A 19883-nucleotide genomic window follows, 5' to 3' on the forward strand; every position below is an offset into this window, starting at 1 on the left:
GGTAGCAAATGTATGTTATAGAAAAGATTGTCTTCAACATGTGGATAGGAAGGCCATTGCAGGAGCTAGAAGGGGTATGAGTCAAATAAATACAAATGGTATTAGATAATTTGTCTTGAATTCACTCATGTCAAACGCAGTCAGGTCAAAGGGCCATGGCCTACCACCTATTGCTAGAAATGTAAAGGACATGAGATTTAATGGGAATATTATTTGTAAGAAAGCATGGTATAAGATACATAAAATTCCTCAAAGCACATTCTATAACTACCAGCATTATTTCCAACATGGACAGATCAAAGCTATTCATGGTAACACCAACACATGCAAAGCATGAGCTCACACTGTGGCAGCCATAGAAATATTGCACAAAATTGTAATGGATAATTCAATTTTTTCACCAATCCAAACACGTGAAGTTGAAGAATATGTAACATATGCTCCGTTAAGATTACTTCCTTCGACTTACACACAAAATTATTTGTTAAAAGAGATCAATAAGCCTCTTCAAAAGCTCAATTACCCATCAATATCACAGTCAACAATGTGAAATATCTGGAATACTAAGTTTCGAGATGTGGCATTTTCATAGAACACCAACTTCAGTAAATGCATTGAATGTATTATGTTGAAAGCACAAATGAAGTCAGCAACTACAAAAGAGTTGGAAGAAAATGCACGAGGTAGGTTGAAGAATCATAACAAGATTGTTATGTGTGGAAGATATTGCTACTATGCCCATAGTATTATGTCAAAGCAGTTTCCAAAGGAGTATTTGAGCATTATCCATGATAAAATGGACAAAAAAAAGACTTCAATCCCAAGGCTATGTGTCAAATCAAAATTTATTGTAGGAACAAATTTAGGTTTGTCATTGAAAGGTATGCTTACACATGGGCATAAGGCAAGAGGTTTTGGTCATTTCTCCCTACCATTTCTCCATATGGGATCAAAATTTACTATTACATCCCTTGCAAAGTGCTTAAGGGACCTTGAAGACCCACAAATGGATATGTATGGTGATCTACTTTATGAAAGTGGAATTTCAAGAAACCCACTTACAAATGCATTACTTGACACCTCTATTTACTTAAAATGTCAAGGGTTCAAGGATGATTGTATATCTCATGGAACTTCAAAAAGTCAAAATATTGATTTTAAACCTCTTCCTCCACATTTGTTGTTACAATTGGACAATGCAGCAAGTGATAATAAGAATCGATATCTTTTCATGTTTCTATCAATTTTAACTGCACTTGGTGCCTTCATCACTATTGAGGTTGGGTTCTTGCCTGTGGGGCACACCTATGAAGACATAGATGGAACCTATGGAAGAATGTCTTCTAACCTAAAAAGTAAATATATTTATTCTTTACCTGAAATGATGGATACATATCGCATAATTGAAGAAAATCGAGTGTTTCCACCTACACTTATTGACAAGGTCTATGAATTCAAAAGTTTCCTTAATGGATACATCAAGGAGGGAAAAAATGCACTAGTTGGACATCTTAATGTCCAATACTTCCAATTTCTTGTACTCAATGATGTTCTAGTACTAAGGTACAAAGAATCAATTAGAGGTATTGAGTCGTCAGAACCAGTTGAGTTAGGGAATATAGGTGATGCAGGTCAACCTATAATTCCCATAGGGAAGCCATATTTCTTACCTTCCAAATAGAATGATGTCTATTTAAAAGAACTAAAGGAATGGATAACATCATACATAGAAATGTGGAAAGACATTATTCGAAATGAGGATTCACCAATTGTTACAGAGGAATGGAAAAATAAAGTAGTGTATTGGGAAAAAGTTCTTGATACATTAGATGGAATCTATAATGATGATAGAATAATAGATGGAAGTGATTCATCTTCTAAGGATTTCTGGCCCAAGATAAGGCACATTGTTGATGTTGATCGTAATGTACTCAAAGTAATCTCAATTATTATGGATGGAGATTTTGATAATGTGATAGATGAACTAATATATGTTGGACCCAAATGCAACAAGCCAAAGCCAACATTCAATCCAATGATTGATTTTGAGAAAGGAAAGATATTGCTAGTTATATCAGGAAATGAGGATGCAGGAGAGATGATTTGGATGGAAAAATCCATCTCAGATATCTTTAGGGATAATGAAAGTGAGAATCTTCATGTAAAGCTTGACTAGTGGAAGCCTCTGTCAGGGAAATACAATGGAAAATTTTTAGAGAAATATTGGGTACCAAATCCTGATGACACAGAACTTGGCTCTATTCCAATTAATACCATAGTGTGCGCATGGATGCCAAAGAAAAAACATTGCAAGAATACCAAGATAAATAAATATGGTGTAGAAGCCATTCTTGATCTACTTGAGCGAATATCTTAAGAGTAGGTTTATATGATTCATGAATGTAATTTTTTTTTAAAGGATCTATTAATATACATTTAGACACACTTTTCCATATTTGTTGTATATCAAATATTCTCTTCATATTCTTTTTGGAGGAGTTTTATATTATTTAATATTTCAATGTAATCATGTGTTATACAAATTACATGACAATGCCATAGAATATTTAATTTTTCAAAGCTTTATTTGACCAACATGACTTCTCACCATATCAAATATGCATAATCAAATTCAATAATTCACTTAAAAACATCTTCTAAACTTGGCCTATTAAAACAACAGTGGAGTACCTAATTACTATTATATTTAATATAAAGCATTTAAACACTTAATGAATAAATGCTAGACACTTGATATAATGTTTGAGGTGAGTTTTCCTTAATTTTCCTCATTATAATTGATATAAATAAAATTCGCTATTTTGTTGCACTCTAATTTATAAAAAAAAATATTTTGATCATTGAACAACAAAACTAGAATTATAAAATATTTCCTCTTATAGATTTTGAAGTGGTGCCAACATTGTACTAGTATAATTAATTTGTACTCATCTTAGGAAAAGTAGTTAGTTTCAATTTAAAATGGTCAATAATAGTAAGAAAAACAATATTGATATATTGTTAGATAACTTTATATGTAATATTTTTTTTTACAAAATCTATTATTCACGAGTCAAATTTAATACATAAATATAAATGTTAATGATAATAGAAATAATGTAAGGAATCTAAGTTTTAGATGAATGTTAATATGTTCTTTTCAATATAATATCCTTAAACATTAGAAGAATAAAAAAACATTTGTAATAAATATCTTAGCCAATTTTCTCTCTTTCTTGTTGTATTTGAAAATAATCAAATTGTACTACTTTGTTACTATTCTAATTCATGATTGATTTTGATCATTAAAATGATTAGTAATTGAGACGAGAGGCTCATTTTACAGCCCAATATGGGGGGATGTGTAAGTTTGTCTGTCCGTCTGTGCCCCTTTAAAATAAAAATTATGTTCTAAATAGAAAAATAAAAAAATGAATATTTTGTAAAGTAATTAGAAGTAAAAAAAAATGTGTGAATTAGATGTTTAAATCTTATACTTTTCAAAAATATTTCAGCTAGAGAAACTATTTGAAGATTTATGTTAACTAATTTATGTCAATATCAACTTCATATCTATATATATATATATATATATATATATATATATATATATATATATATATATATATATAGATATATATATAGGTTAAAATTTTTATTTGGTCGTATATATACTCTATTAAGCATTCAAAAATACAGTTTCAACAATTAAAAATAACACATTGTATCTTTCACCCTAAAAATGTGCAATAAAAATGTTTGCACGTGGAGAAATTTGATCCCTACATCTGCACTTAAAATGGATCTATGATGGTATATATTGGACACATTACTATGATGATTTGTCATTAAATAACTTTATACTTAATATATAGCTTGCATATTAATCTATTATTCGTTAAGTAAGCCTCAACCAACTTCATTTTTAACATAAAAGTACAAATAATAAATAATAAATAAATTATGCTACTACTCGCATTCAACATTTAATTTGTTCCTAAAAAAATATTTTCTCCTCAACTCCAAAATGGTGCAAACTTCCTGCAATAGTATGTAATGATGATGGTGATAATGACGATTATCATCCATTAAGACCAAATATGGTATATAAGAAGGTAAAAAGATATTAGTAAATGTTATTTCGAATTTTATTGTTATGCTCAAAAAGAATTAAGAGAAGTGTTTCAAAATCATAATAATTTTTTTTAGTTAAACAGTCAAGAAGCTTGGTAGTGTCAAAAATATTTTGAAATTTAATTCCAATATGAGTATAAACTGGATGATCAATGAGAGTTTTCTAATCTTCAACCATACTACTAGTGTTGCAAAGGTGATAAACTTTTAAATTGTGCTAAACTCTTTTGGTAATAATCATAACATAACATATACATGATATTTACTATATCAGATTATAATTAAATGGGTTAATAATAGTAACATACACATCATTATTTTCATAAAATAACCTTAACAAACTTATCTTTTAATATAAACCATAAAAAATATTAAAATAGATAATGTAAGGAATCTAGATTAAGATGTGAAAGATTTGCTTTTGCAAGTTTATATAAATTTGTTTTATAAATTTTATCATGATAATTTTTACACAAAAAATGGTGAATATCTACATTAAAATTAGTGAACTACGTGACTTTCTAATTCCTCATTTTGAAAAAAACTTAATCTAGTTAAAGTTCTAAATAATGGTATATATTGGACACATTACTAAGATCATTTGTCATTAAATAACTTTATACTTAATATATATCTTTCATATTAATCTATTATTCATTAAGCAAGCCTCAATCAACTTCTTTATTAACATAAAAGTACAAATAATAAATAAAAATAAATTATGCTACTACTCACATTCAACATTTAATTTGATCCTAAAAAAAATTTTCTCCTCAACTCTAAAATGGTGCAAACTTCCTACAATAGTATGTAATTATACTGGTGATAATGATGATTATCATCCACTAAGACCAAATATGGTATATAATAAGGTAAAAAGATATTACTAAAAGTTATTTCGAATTTTATTGTTATGCTAAAAAAGCATTAAAAGAAGTGTTTCAAGATCATCATAATTTTGTTTAGTTAAACAATCAAGAAGGTTGGTAGCGTCACAAATATTTTGAAATTTAATTCCAATATGAGTATAAACTGGATGATCTATGAGAGTTTTTTAATCTTCAACCATCTTACTAGTGTTGCAAAGGTGATAGACTTTTAAATAACATTGTCATAGTAATAATCGTAACTTAACACATACATGATATTTACTATATCAGATTATAATTAAATGGGTTAGTAATACTAACATACACACCATTGTCTTCATAAAATAACCTTAACAAACTTATCCTTTAATATAAACCATAAAAAAATATTAAAATAGATAATGTAAGGAATCCAGATTAAGATGTGAAAGATTTGCTTTTGCAAGTTTATATAAATTTGTTTTATAAATTTTATCATCATAATTTTTACACAAAAAATTGTGAATGTCTACATTAAAATTAGTGAACTAAGTGACTTTCAAATTGCTCATTTTGAAAAAGCATAATCTAGTTAAAGTTCTAAATAAGGGTATATATTGGACACATTACTAAGATCATTTGTCATTAAATAAATTTATACTTAATATATATATTGCATATTAATCTATTATTCATAAAGCGAGCCTGAATCAACTTCTTTTTTAACATAAAAGTACAAATAATAAATAAAAATAAATTATGCTACTACTCACATTGAACATTTAATTTGATCCTAATTTTTTGTTTGTCCTCAACTCTAAAATGGTGCAAACTTCCTACAATAGTATGTAATTATGATGGCGATAATGATGATTATCATCCACTAAGAAGAAATATGGTATATAAGAAGGTAAAAAAATATTACTAAAAGTTATTTCGAATTTTATTGTTATGCTCAAAAAGCATGAAAAGAAGTGTTTCAAGATCATCATAATTTTGTATAGTTAAACAATCAAGAAGGTTGGTAGCATCACAAATATTTTGAAATTTAATTCCAATATGAGTATAATTTGGATGATCTATGAGAGTTTTTTAATCTTCAAACATATTACTAGTGTTGCAAGGGTGATCGACTTTTAAATTGTGCCAACACTGTCATAGTAATAATCGTAACTTGACACATACATGATATTTACTATATCAAATTATAATTAAATGGGTTAATAATAGTAACATACACATCATTATTTTCATAAAATAACCTTAACAAACTTATCTTTTAATATAAACCATAAAAAATATTAAAATAGAAATTTTAAGGAATCCAATATTAAGATGTGAAAGATTTGCTTTAGCAAGTTTATATAAATTTGTTTTATAAAGTTTATCATGATAATTTTAACACAAAAAATGGTGAATACCTACATTAAAATTAGTGAACTAAGTGACTCTCTAGTTCCTCGTTTTGAAAAAACTTAATCTAGTTAAAGTTCTAAATTTTAGATCCACTAAATACTTCCAAATTTAATGAAATATGTGTTACGGAAATCAATACCTTCATTTCTTGAATACCCATTTGCAGCCAATATTGCGTTATACTTCTGAATAGTATCATCCTCACCTTTCTTCAATTTGTAAACCCACTTGTAGCTGACAACCTTCTTGTCTTCAGCAAGATCCACCAAATCCCGTGTATTATTTCTTTGTAAGGCATTAATTTCCTCTTTCATTGCTACTTTCCATTTATAACTATTCGATACTTCCATTGCTTCCTGATATCAACTAGGTTCTCCATCATTAGCAATTAAAGTATTATTTGTAGAAAAGTCATAATACCTTCTAGGAAAAGATATAATCGATGCAAATCTTCATAGAAGTTGTTGCAGTATTTCCTTAGCTTCCTGAGAAAATTTTTGTATCCTCATCTCCTTCTGTAGGAGTTTCTTCATGAACATCTTCATGATCCTCCTCCCTTGAAGATGATTGAGTTTTGCAATTGAAGTTGTTGAGTGAGTGGTACGTTTGTCTATTTCATTTCACTATCTACATCTAATTTTATGGAGTGTCTATCATCAAATATGACATCTTTGTTAATGATGATTTTTTCAGTAGTAGGATTCCACACTCTATATCCCTTAACTGCATCACCATATCCAACAAATATTAGCCTTTTTTATTTATTTTGGATCTAACTTAGAGCATTAATTATTTGGAATAAGATCATAGGCATCACAACCAAAAAGTTTACGGTTTGAATAATAACAAGGTTGACATGTCCATTCCTCTTCTCAAAGCTTACAGTTAATGGAAGTTGATGGTGATTGATTTACCAGATAACACACTGTAAGAACTGCTTATGCCCAAAATTCCTATTGCAAATTAGCATTACTGAGCATACTCCTTGTTGTCTCTAGAAGAGTCATATTCATGTGTTCAACAACCCAATTTTGTTGAGGAGTATATATTTTAGTTTTATTTCTTTTCATCGTAGCTTCGTTGCAACAATTTTTGAATTCGTTTGAAGTAAACTCGGTTATGTTGCTATTTGGAAAATTATGATCCTGATTATCCACAGTACTATGTTCATTATGTAAACATTTCGAACCCAAAAGGAGATCCATCATTAGGACAGAAAATGAGTGATAGCTTGAGAGAATAATCTATTGACCATAACATAATTATGTTCTTAGTTATCAAACATTTAATTGACTTTAGAGTGCTCTTTTCAAACAAATCTCTATACTGCATAAAAGCATCAAGCACATCAGTTCTTCATTTTATTAAATAGATCAACACCTTTCTAGGCTAATCATCTATAAATGTTAAAAATTACGAAGATCCTCCAGAATATACTTTAAGAGATGGTCCCCAAAGATATGAATGGATGTAATGAAGGATACCTTTACTAAGATGTTTTCCTATTTTAAAACTTTGACTAGATTCTTTTCAATAAATACAATGCTCATAGAAATTCAAATTCAAATATTTTATGCTTGGAAGTACCTTACAATCAATCAATACCTTCATCCCTTTATCACTCATATTATCCAAGAGATGATATCATAAATGAGTAGAGTCACTTGCAACTTCATATGCTACTTTTGCATGATTTTTTTTTGTCCTTACTTCAAGCATATAAAGGTTCGCAAATCTCTTAGCCTTCATGACTACCAAGATGTCTTTCAACACCTTCATAACTCTATCTTGAACTGTACATTTATAACAAGCATAATATATCACTGCGAAGTATGTTAAACTGTTTCTAACCTCGAGAGCATGATTCACCTATGTCAACTTTCTAACAATACCATCATACATTTCAATCTTAATACTACCAATCCTAGCAGTTTTTCATGTAACATCATTAACCATGCAAACCACACCATCACCAATAGATTAGTATGAAGAGAACCAATTCCTATGAAGACACATACGATGGGAAGTACCATAATATAGAAAACACGCATGATAATTTTGAGAAATAGTAGAAGTGGAAAATACCTCATGAATAATACCGACACTTGTTTTAGTTGAATTAGATTCTATTTTAGATTCCTTTTTAGAAGCTTCTTCCTTTCTTTTATAGAAATCCTTCTCAAGATGCCCTAATTTGTTACAATACCAACACTTTAACTTACTTCTTGCCTTTTGACTTTGATCTTGACATGTCTCTGAAATTCCGTTCTTTTCGTTTTTATTGACCTATAACCGCTATTGCTTCTAATGTTAAGGTTTCAAGGCTAGATTTCAGTTGAGTTTCCTGAGACAAAAAATCTCCCACAACATCATCAAAATCAATGGTATCAGTAAAACTAAAATTGATAAAGGTTACAAAATGATCCCAAGACATAAGGGAGAGAACAAAACAATGTAATTTCCTCGTCTTCCCCTTCAAGTTTTATATCTATAATAGACAACTAACGCAAAATAGTATTGAAAGAATTCAAATGATCAGAGATCTTTGTACCTTCGTTCATTCACAACTCTATGACTGCCACTTCAAGTAGATTTTGTTTGTCAAGGACTTCGCCATATAAAGGCTTTCTAACTTGGTCCATAATCCTACTGTTTTTTTCTCTTGAACAACGTCAAACAAAACATCATCTACTAAGCACATAGAAATAACATTGATGGCTCTTGCATCCATGTCTTCCCAACCTTCTTCATGCACGTCCATGGATTTTTTTTTCCTTTCAAGCAATGCCTTTGCCACTTCTAATTGCAGGATCATATTCTGCATCTTAATCTTCCATAGCTCAAAGTTGTTACTCCCGTTAAACTTCAACTTAAAACTTCACACTTTGCATCTTCACCATAAACACAAAAAATTCCCAAAACCTATAATACTACATGTTGAGTTGAGTAGCGAAAGCGTAACCTAAAAAGAGATTTAATTGCAAAAAATAATGACAAATAAATGAGATAATAGAATAATCAAACATAGAAATTGACACATTGTTTTAAGTCAAAAAACCCTCCTTGGGAAACATCCACAACGAAGTGATAATCAATATTCTTATTATTCAAGGGAGATCTACAATAGCCAACTCATAGGCATATATTACCCAATTAGTCAACCCACTCTCCTTTTTGTTTATGTGGTTTCATTGCCTCTACACACATACATGGATAAATAACAACCTATCATATTTCCCAAATCTTTCCACAACTTTGAAGCAATTACATAAGAAATTGTTTACATTAAACAAAAATTGTTCCTTTTATATGTTTTTTCCTAAACTCATATTAGAAAATACAACCCAAACTATAGGAACCAATTTTAGCTACTGCCCAAGGATATAGGGAAATAGTTGACAACTTTTAACAAGTTTGTCTTAAGTTTAGGACATTTTTTGCAATATATCAATGTCCTTCACACGACTTTTAAATAAATTTGGAATGAATTTCAATGGAAAATGAAATATCTACTTTAGTAGTGGTGAGGTAGATAAGACTTTCCACAAGTTGTTTGTACTTGGTTTCATCCTCAAATTCACCACCTTATTTTGAAGTAAGACTTAGATTATATTCCATTGTAGTAGATAAAACATTACATTTAGTCATGCTAAATAGGTTCAACAATTACCCAACAATTTTTTTTTGAGAGAGGAATATGTTGACCTACCTCATTGATTTTTTTTGCAAATCATTGCAATACCTTACCATAAATTGAGTCTTTCTTCGTAGCAAAATAGTTAAAACATGGAAGAAAAAGGAATGAAATTAAACACTACTAGGTGGTGCCCTACCTTACCTTAAGTTGGGGTTATAAGAAGCCAACTATATGATGCATCAATTTCGGACACATTGGCAGGGTATTTATCATATTTAGAAACAATATGAAATGTTTGCTTTTGAATGTGATTGATGAAGTGGAAATGGAAATGAAGCCTAAGAATATTTTGAAAAGGTTAATATTATATTAAACCCTCTCTGTGAATGCATGAAGTGATGAATCCTTAGGGGATAATGTTCTTTAAATATTATGATATATGTTTGTATACATATATACTATGGGACTCTTACTATTCCAAAGTGTTAAAATAAGTGTTGAATCAAACCCGCCCTTTATGAAAAATTCATTAACATGCTAACCTTGCAGGCATGCATTATCAAAAACTCATAATTGTGCCATGTAACATTCATTCATTCTATCAATCCTTGAGTTTATGATATAGTTTAAAAATTATGATGTGGAATCATTATTTATGACATAAATGATTATTAATGGAACACAGAATGGATGTCACTTAACTCTTTTCATAAAGTATACCACTATGAGATATATTATTTGTTAGAAGATGTGCATAATCAGTGGAGGCTAGGGATATATTTTAAGAAGAGTATAATGTTTATGTGTTTTTTGTGAGCTAGTTCGATTGCCCATCAATGTGCAAAATGTAAAATTGGAAAATACTAATCACATAGTAAGTAGGCCTTGAGAATGTAGTTTGTTATTATTCCATACCCTACAAATAGGAATTGGCACATTTATTGGCTATGTTGTATGTATATATTTTTTCGGAATTTGAAAACTAATTATGAAAATTGTATTAGATAATGCTAAGTTATTTTTATACGAAAACAACAGTTATTTAATGGATGAGGCTCTTAGAAAATTGATGAATGCCTGAACTATTATAATCATGGAGAATCATTCTTGATTTAATAAAGATTCAATCCCTTGCCCCGTGGATGTTTCCTTGACACCTTGTCAAGGTTTTACCATGTAAAATCTTGTGTTACTTGTGTGTTTTCAGTTTCATTCAATTTCTTTGCCTTTATTTCTTGTTTAATGAATTGATGAGACCAAAAAATGGTATCAGAGAAATCTATTAAGTGAGCAGTGAGTTGAGACATTTGAGTGAGTGGTGAGTTGAGACATTTGTTGCAGTATAACTGTGCTACAAATGCGCCGAAGGGAGATGTTGTGGCCATCAACGAGCAGTATAGAAAGTCATTTTTAAAAAAAATTGAGTGTTGCGACTGTTAAGTGAAGAAGCTCGCTTAGGTTTTTGAAAGGAGAGGAGCAACAATTGAACGTGCAAGGCCTGTTGATCGATCAAAAAAGTCAAGTGTCTGTCTGACGCATCTGTGTCCTTTTTTTTAAGGATGCAGAAGTAAAAACCGTTGAGGGGAATTCCTTTGTTTAGACAGAAGGGATTTCCACTATTCGGGAAGAGAGGATTTCCATTATTCAGGAAGAGGGTTTCCGCTGTGGAAGAGAAGGAGCCAACGATTGCTGAAGTCTGCACTAAAAGAAAGCAGAAAAGCAAAAACGCCTATCGTGAAGGAGGAACAACATTTCCAATAGAAAAGAGTTGACCGCCATTGTTAAAGAGGGGGTTGCCAACAAATTTCCGCAGAGGAACAAGGGAATGTCGTAGAGGAGAAACTGTGCTTGATGATGCAGAACAACCGCAAAGGATTTATGTTGGAGGACGCAATTTTCTTTTTTTTTTTTAAATCCAGGAATTTTTTTGAAAAATATTAAAAAAAAAAAACAAATATTTCGAGAATTTATTGTTTTGGGTTTAGAAAACCAGTGAAATTTTTCCAGAAAAGGGTTTCATTAAACTGAAGAACTGAGGTTTTGTCTAAGAAACTGAAATAAAAAAAGAAGAAGAGGAATTTGTGAAATTTTTTTCCAGAAAAGGGTTTCATAGAAGAAAGAAGGTTTTTTGTCCAGGAAAATGGAAATTAAAGGGAATTCTTCCATAAAACTGGTTTTTTTTTTTTTCCAGTCAATTTAAAGAATTTTTTTTTTTTTTGGAAAGGAACAAAATTCTAAATTTTCATTTTTTTTTCTGGAGTAGAAAAAATTGAAAACCCTTGTTAGAAGAAGCCAAATCAGTTTTTTTATTTTTTTTTAAATCTTAGTTGAAAGACAAAAACTATAGGAGGAGAGAGATGGCCAAGATGACAAATGAAAAGTTCGACGTGGAGAAATTCACCAGCAATAACAAATTTTCTCTATGGAAACTGAAAGTTAGGGATTCGTTGGTGCAACAAGGGTTGCACAAAGCATTGGATGGGGTGAATAAGAAACCTGCTAGCATGACAAATTCAAACTGAGAGGACTTGGCTCCCCGAGCTCTCAGTAGCATAAGGTTATGCCTGGCAGATGAATTTCTCTTTAACATTGTTGAAGAGAGTATAGCTGCAGGTTTATGGGAAAAAATGGAAAAACTATATATGAAAAAAATATTAACCAATAGAATTTATTCGATTAGACAATTGTACAGTCTTCAGATTAAGGAGCGTATAAAAGTTGCAGAACATCTAAATGTTTTCAATACACTTATATGCCAATTATCAGATATGGAAGTTAAAATTCAGGAAGAAGACAAAGCTATAACCTTGTTTCGTTCTCTTCCTGAGTCATGGGACCACTTCATAAATTCAATCATTTTGATCACAACTGATTCTTTGAAATTTGAATCAGTTGTGGGAGCGCTCTTATCTGAAGAAGTACGGAGGAAATCCCGTACTAAAACCGCTGCACCAGAATCCATGATAGCCAGAGGATGATCAAAGGAAAGAGGAGAAAAAACAAGGGGATATTCAAGATCAAAATCAAAGGGAAATAAGTGTAAGGCGAAATGTTGGTACTGCAATAAAATTGGACACCTCAAGAAAGACTATTGGAAACGGAAACAGTGTAATAACCCAAAGAAGGAAGCAAATCAGGTTGATTCAGGTATGATAGATGAAGTTTTATCTGCTGAAGAATTATATGTGATAGATGAAACTTTACCTGTATTTTATGTCTCTCAAGATTTTCAAAGTTGGTTGTTAGACTCTGGTGTTTCTCATCACATGTGTCCACACAGAAATTGGTTTACTTCATATGAAGTTGTAAATGGTAGTTGTGTGTTTATGGGTAATAACGTATCATGTAAGACTGTTGGGATGGGAAATATCAGGATTAAAATGTATGATAACATAGTTAGAACATTAACTAGTGTTAGACATGTACCTGAATTGAAGAAAAATACGATTTCTTTGGGAGTCTTGGATTTGGATGGTTATAAGTTTACAGGTCAGAACATAGTGTTGGAAGTCTCAAAAGGCGCCCTAGTTGTTATGAAAGTAGAAAAGGTCGAAAATCTTTACAGACTTAAAGGAAGTACTTAGGTGAGTGAAGCAATGATTGTGTCAGAGAAAGAACAAGAAGGTGCTCGCCTATGGCATCAACGATTGGGTCATATGAGTGAGAAAGTTCTTCAGGTACTGATGAACTATAAATTACTTCCTATTTTGAAATCCATGAAGTTGGATTTCTGTAAACATTGTGTGTATGGAAAACAATGTAAACAGAGGTTTAAAACTCGATGTCATAATAGTAAAGAAATTTTGGACTATATTCATTATGATCTGTGGGGACCATCTCCTATTGTATCATATGGAGGTGCTTTATATTTCTTAACGTTTATTGATGATTTGTCCGGTAAAGTTTGGGTCTTTATGTTGAAAAACAAAGATGATGTATTCAATGTCTTTAAACAATTTAAAGCAATGGTAGAAAAAAGAACATGAAAATCAATTAAACGTTTAAGAACTGACAATGGTGGTGAATTTACTTCTCTAGAATTTGAACAGTACTGTAAGGATGAAGGAATGGTTAGAAACAAAACTGTTGTTTATACTCCTCAGCAAAATGGTGTTGCTGAATGTATTAATCAGACTCTTATGGAAATAGCTAGAAACATGATCAGTAATGCTAACCTGCAAAAGGAGTTGTGGGCAGAAACAGTATCCATTGCTTGTTATTTAGTTAACAGATCACCTTCAGTAGCAATAGATTGTAAAATTCCTAAATAAGTTTGATTAGGTCAGTCTTATGATTATTCACATTTACGAATATTTGGTTGTGATGCTTATACTCCTATTCCTAAAAATCAACGTTCAAAATTAGATCCAAAATCGAAATGTTATGTCTTTGTTGGGTATGACTATGTGGTGAAAGGATACAGGTTGTGGGATCCTACATTGTGGAAGATAGTCATTAGCAGAGATGTAACATTTCATGAATCTTGTAGAACTTCCTGATGGGAGAAGTGTTGTTGGATGCAAATGGGTCTTTAAATTGAAACGGAAAGTTGATAGAAGTATCGAAAGGTATAAGGCGAGGCTATTAGCAAAAGAGTATTCTCAGGTTGAAGGTATTGAATTTCATGAGAATTTTTCACTAGTTGTAAAACTTATTTCTATTCATACTATGTTGGCACTAACTGCATTACTTAACCTTGAGTTAGAACAGTTAGATGTTAAAACAACTTTTCTACATCGTGATTTGGATGAATAGATATATGTGGAACAAACAGAAGGTTTTGTATAAGATCGTAACTGAAGATTAGTTTGCAAGCTCAGGAAATCATTGTATGGCCTGATACAGTCTCCCAGGCAATGGTACAAGAAGTTTGACTCCTTCATGGTGAGCCAAAACTTTATTAGAAGTGAGTATGATCATTATGTATACTTCAAGAGTTTCAATGGCATATTCATTATCCTAGTTTTGTATGTTCACGATATTCTTATTGCAAGAAAAAACATGGATGAGATCAATAGGTTACAGGCTCAACTCTTTAGGATGTTTGATATGAAGGATCTCGGAGTAGCAAAAGATATCTTGGGCATGGATATACACAGAAACAAAAAAATATTAAGATTTGGTTATCACAGTAGAAGTATGTGGAAAGAGTACTTGAAAAGTCCAATATGAACAATGTGAAACATGTTAATGTTACATTAGCTTCCCATTTTAAGATTTCTTCGGTTTTGAGTCCTAGAACTAATGAAGAAAAGAAGTATATGTCTCATGTACCATATGCAAATGTTGTAGGAAACTTAATCTATGCGATGGTATCTACAAGACCTGACATTTCACATGCAGTTTGAGTTGTCAACAGGTTCATGCCAAATCCAGGTGAAGGACATTCGCGAATAGTGAAATGGGTGCTTCGGTATTTAAGAGGCACAAGTGACCATTGCATCATCTTTAATGGTAGTGAAGAATCAATCTGCGGATATGTGGATGTTGATTATGCAGGTGATTTGGACAAAAGGAGATCTACTACAGGTTATGTTTTTACTCTTGTAGGTGGAGAAATTAGTTGGATGTCAAAGCTTCAAGAAATAGTTGCATTGTCCACTACCGAAGTAGAATATATAGCTTCTTTAGATGCCAATGAAGAAGAAATCTGGTTAAAGGTTCTACTTGATGAGATTGGAAGGATGCAGGAGAGAGTGAATGTACTCTGTGATAGTTAGAGTGCTATTCACTTGGCTACGAATCCAGCTTATCGCAGTAAGACCAAGCACATTGGTGTGAGGTATCATTTTCTGAGACACGTGATCGATGGCGGAAAAGTAGTTCTTAAGAAGGTCCATACACGGGAGAAATGTGTAGACATATTCACGAAGCGAATTACAGTAAAGAAGCTGTGATGGTGTTTATATTGTCTTGGCTTGCAGAAGAGATGATGAATGGGCATGGGCAAAGGATTAGGAAAATTGTTGTCAAGGTGGGCTCTTTTGAAATTTGACAACTAATTATGAAAGTTGTATTAGTTACTACTAAGTTAGTTTTATACTGAAACAGTAGTTATGTAAAGGACGAGGCTGTTATAAAATTGATGAATTCCCGAACTATTGTAATCATGGAGAATCATTCTTGATTTAATAAAGATCCAATCCCTCGCCCCGTGGATGTTTCCTTGACACCCTATCAAGTTTTTACCACGTAAAATCTTGTGTTACTTGTGCGTTTTCAGTTTCATTCAGTTTCTTTGCCTTTCTTTCTTGTTTAATGAATTGATGAGACTAACATATTTGACAGTCTATATGCAGTTATACCCCCGAATGCAGCAATGAAGTACAAGGTTTGTGGTAGAGCTCATCATGTGAACACCATCAATGTTGCATCCTATGTGAACCTCCCTTCAAATGCCCAACATGCATGTCGATTCAATAGCTCCTCCAATGTGGCGATACATACAAATTTTCATGACCAACGAGATTTCCAACTTGTCCACTACACTTCCAATAATGTACATATCGTTTATGATATGGTTAATTGCAGAATTAGTGTAATGGTTGCAGTGTCTATTAGGCAAATAAAGCAAAATGTTTGGGACATTTGCAATTCAGATAGGTTTCAGCTCTATAGTTGTTTCTGTCACTCAAAAACTCGTGTAAGTAGTTTGGCACTATCTTACCAAGATTCAAAGATAGAAATCATGGCTAGATAACTCAGCTACCAATTCCTTAAATTTCTCAACAAGTTATAACTCGCAACAAATATACTTCTTCAACTGGTTGATCGAAATTACTGTGAGTTTTTATGTTCATCACATTCCAATTTTTCCCTTGTGGTTTTCTACATATTTCTTAGTGTATATAGTGAAGCTCCTCATTCTTGTTGCATACCCGCATGTCAATGGTTCGAAGAAGTTGCTTCCCCGAGTCATGAACCCTGGGCCTCTTTCAATATCGATCAATATATTTTTGTGGCGCTATTGCCATTGCGATAAATCGCCATTGTTTCAAGAATAAAGTAACATGTTGAGTTCATAGGCTTCTCATGATTTTTCCAATCATGCTTAGGTCCCCATCATGTTATCCTACCTTCATCTGTTCGCAGGTTTTACATAATACCCCCATGCATTTGATATTATCAATGAAGCCCGTTTTAGTTTTCCATTTTTGTGAATAATACATAATGTGGACCTATAACTAAAGATCTCTTTAATTGATAATTAATAATATTTGTTCTCAGGACGAGTTGACCAACTATCCCTTCCCTTAGAATTTATTTTTCAGTGTTTACTAATCCAAAACTCATGTAATAGTACATATAATAATTCTCGTATAGTTTATCTTGGTGTGACATAAAGATAAAATAACATTCGTTGTACAATATTATTTTTTCCTATGTTGCATGAGTGTCCAATACGCAAGTACTTCGGGTACGGGGAGCAAGTATCCGGCACAACTAGATGTTATGCCCATATTTACAACATCAAGTTCAGAGACACAATAATATAGTATATTAAAATTTAATATATTTAAAAAAATAATTAATTTAATTCCATCCAAAACTTGCCAATCAAATTCCATCCCGTGGATTCCATCTTGCAATGAAATACATAACAGATTGAACTTTGAAACACTGCAAAGAAAAATCAATATATTAATTCATCAACAATTTTCCAACAAAATTCCTTGCCAACAAAGAAACATGTGGAACTCTAACATTGAAAAGAGGCTATTATTACATCATTATTATGTGATTTCATGCAACACTATATTATATTCAACCTCGAAATTCATGTTCGGAAATATATAAAATGAAACTGAGTAACACACTACCATTTCTCTTTCTGACCATCATTGTAATTTGTTGAATCTTATCATTAAAGCTTGATGATAGACTTCAAGAAAGTAGACTTATTGGCAATTGTTGAACTTCAACATTTGCTACAGAAGTTGTCAAGGAATGACTGGAAGCTATGTATATTTTGTTGAAACCTTTGCTACATCTCCATGTTTTTGTCACTTACAGAGCCCATGTACTCTAGCCCCCTAACCTGACACATATCACTTAGAAAGAAAACTAATGGTACCTTCTCTGCTCAAAATAGGTAACTGAAAGATGAAAATCTACTCAAAATAGGTACCCAAAACGTCAAACTCTATTGTAATAAAGCTCCTGAAAAGCTCCAAAGTACCAGTTGAAGCTCCTGATGATTTTGAAATGTCTCCTACCAGCTCCCAAGCTCCTAGGAATGCGGGAGCATGTAGTATGTGCTCTGCAATGCTTGGGACTGGTGCGCGTGTTACTATGAATTTTTCTCATCGTGGCAGAGGCAACAAGGTAAGGAGCCTTCATATTAGAAGTGGTTATGTTTTAGATGGCTTATGTTTAATTATCATTGGCATGATAATTATGATTATGTTTCAGTTTCCACATTGTACATATTTTTATCTACAATCATTCATTTCCATATTTTTGGTAGAACATGTATTGTTTTTCTAAAATGCTATATTCCTTTAGTATTGATGATATGTGGCATATATGCTGAAGATGCATCTACATGGTTGCTGCTATTAATTTTTATTTTTTTTCTTTGTAATATGAGATATTATGTTTGGGAGATTCATTTTGTTTTTTCTTTGTAATAGGAGATATAATGAGGATTCATATGTTTGGGAGGTATAAGCATGATAGTGATTAATATTTTCACATGAATTATAGCATGCATTAGTTTTAGATATTGGAATGTGCATGGATCATTGGTTTTTTTAGATTATTTATTTATCATAAAAAAATTTACGTATTCTTAGAAAGTATAAAATAAAATTTTATGGATTAGGAGTGTCCAACCTATAGGGAAATTAAAACATAAAAATTAAAAAGTTAATTTAAATTAACTTTCCCCTCTAGAAACCTTATATGCACATTCTAATCAACATTTCCACCTTATCTGCACATTCTAATCAACATTTCCTTAGAGGTTAAACCACAACCAAATTTCAAAGTGGTTAACCTTCCCAAACTACATTCAAGTGGCCTAAAGGATGATGGGGCCTATGAATGAGGAGAAAGGATATTGCGAGCAGAGGTATGCAATAATTCTTTCAAGATGTCATTCTCCTCTGATCATAATTTTTGTGAGACAAGAAGTTGATCTTGTTGATGGTAGTAGACTTACTTCTAAGGGAAAACAAGTTTGTGCGACTCCATTTATTATTTATTTTCTTTATTAGGTATTTTTTGTTTCATGTTATTTAATTTGAAGATAGAATTTCTAGTTCATTTCTAACTAGTGTTAAGAGTCATCTAGTTTGCAAAGAAAATAAAGCTATCCTAAGCTATACGAGATTCACTTGAAGGGTGTGAAGTTGTCATTTCGTTATTATTTCAATGATATTTGTATATGAGTCTTTTACATTGCAATTATTCTTGAGCTAAGTTTGATGAGAGGTATTCATAGAGACATCTCAACCAAATTGGTTGTACTCACAGTTTTAATAAATCATCATACTTTTCAGCTCTATTTTGCGCATGCTTTCCTCATAAATTTTATATTTTAATCGGGAGTTTGTTCTCGTGTTTGATTAGTTTAATTGAAACTTATGCTTGACAATTTTTGTGGTCATTTGACTTTAAGTGATAATTAGTTCGCTGCTAAAATAAAACTTGAATTTATTGTAATGTTTGATCATAATGTATATTCTATGTATTTCTTTAATTTTTTTTTGATATTTTTGTAATTGTGTACATTCTTATCCTAGTTTAAATGTTCTTATTCACTATATGCAAAAAAAATCATTTAAAAACAATAATTCCTTGTAAATTCTTCTCTAAATATCAATTAGTCTGGGCATAACATTTGA

The sequence above is a fragment of the Pinus tabuliformis genome, chromosome 7, assembly GCF_031772625.1.
Source record: "Pinus tabuliformis cultivar Carrire ecotype Pingquan chromosome 7, CPIR1, whole genome shotgun sequence".
Lineage (NCBI taxonomy): Eukaryota > Viridiplantae > Streptophyta > Pinopsida > Pinales > Pinaceae > Pinus > Pinus tabuliformis.